Genomic DNA, 685 nt, shown 5'->3' on the forward strand with positions numbered 1-685 from the left:
ACAGACTTTCACTTGTATTGGATTCTAATGATCAACACAGGATTCAAACCTGTGAACCATATCTAACGTATGGATGCTAATATTTGGAACCATGCAACATTCTAAAGATGTTATATATAAAAATAAGGGTGGTATAGTGAAAAAAGTGTTTTAGACTTAGACTTTTAGACAGTTTTTAGTCTGGAAAAGTGAGTCAAGCAAATAATGACAAATACTTTTTTCTCTTCTGCATGGGGAAGGGACAAAGTTCCTTCTTGTTATCATGCAAGATTTAGCACGATCTTACCCTGCACATGCCCAATCTCATCTGATCTTGGAAGCTAAGCAAGGTCAGGCCTGATTAGTACTTGGATGGGAGACCGCCTGGGAATACTGGGTGCTGTAGGCTTACACCATAGTCCTTCGAGACTGAAGGTTGCCATCCATGGCCTGGTGAGCCAGGAAGAAGAGGCCACGTGGCGCCCCTGTGAGGGTGCCATGGCACAAAGTTTAGGAACCACAACATTACAGGCATTGTGGCTTTGATATGCACATAAATAGCTTCCCGCCGGCTCCAGCCCACAATGTCAGTGTTTCGCAACCAGTGGTACTTGTACCACCAGTGGTACTTGTGGGACCCCCAGACCCCTGTAACCTTGTAGTGATTCCAGCTATGCAATGCAACAAGCAGCAGAAAGAGGCTCAG

General features: G+C 44.8%; 1 pseudogene; it reads left to right on the forward strand.

Annotated features, from left to right (window-relative positions):
* Positions 1-269: 269 nt before the first annotated feature.
* Positions 270-388, forward strand: LOC136637523 (5S ribosomal RNA; annotated as a pseudogene).
* Positions 389-685: the final 297 nt, after the last annotated feature.

Source organism: Tiliqua scincoides, chromosome 1 (genome assembly GCF_035046505.1).
Source record: "Tiliqua scincoides isolate rTilSci1 chromosome 1, rTilSci1.hap2, whole genome shotgun sequence".
In the NCBI taxonomy this organism is placed as follows: domain Eukaryota; kingdom Metazoa; phylum Chordata; class Lepidosauria; order Squamata; family Scincidae; genus Tiliqua; species Tiliqua scincoides.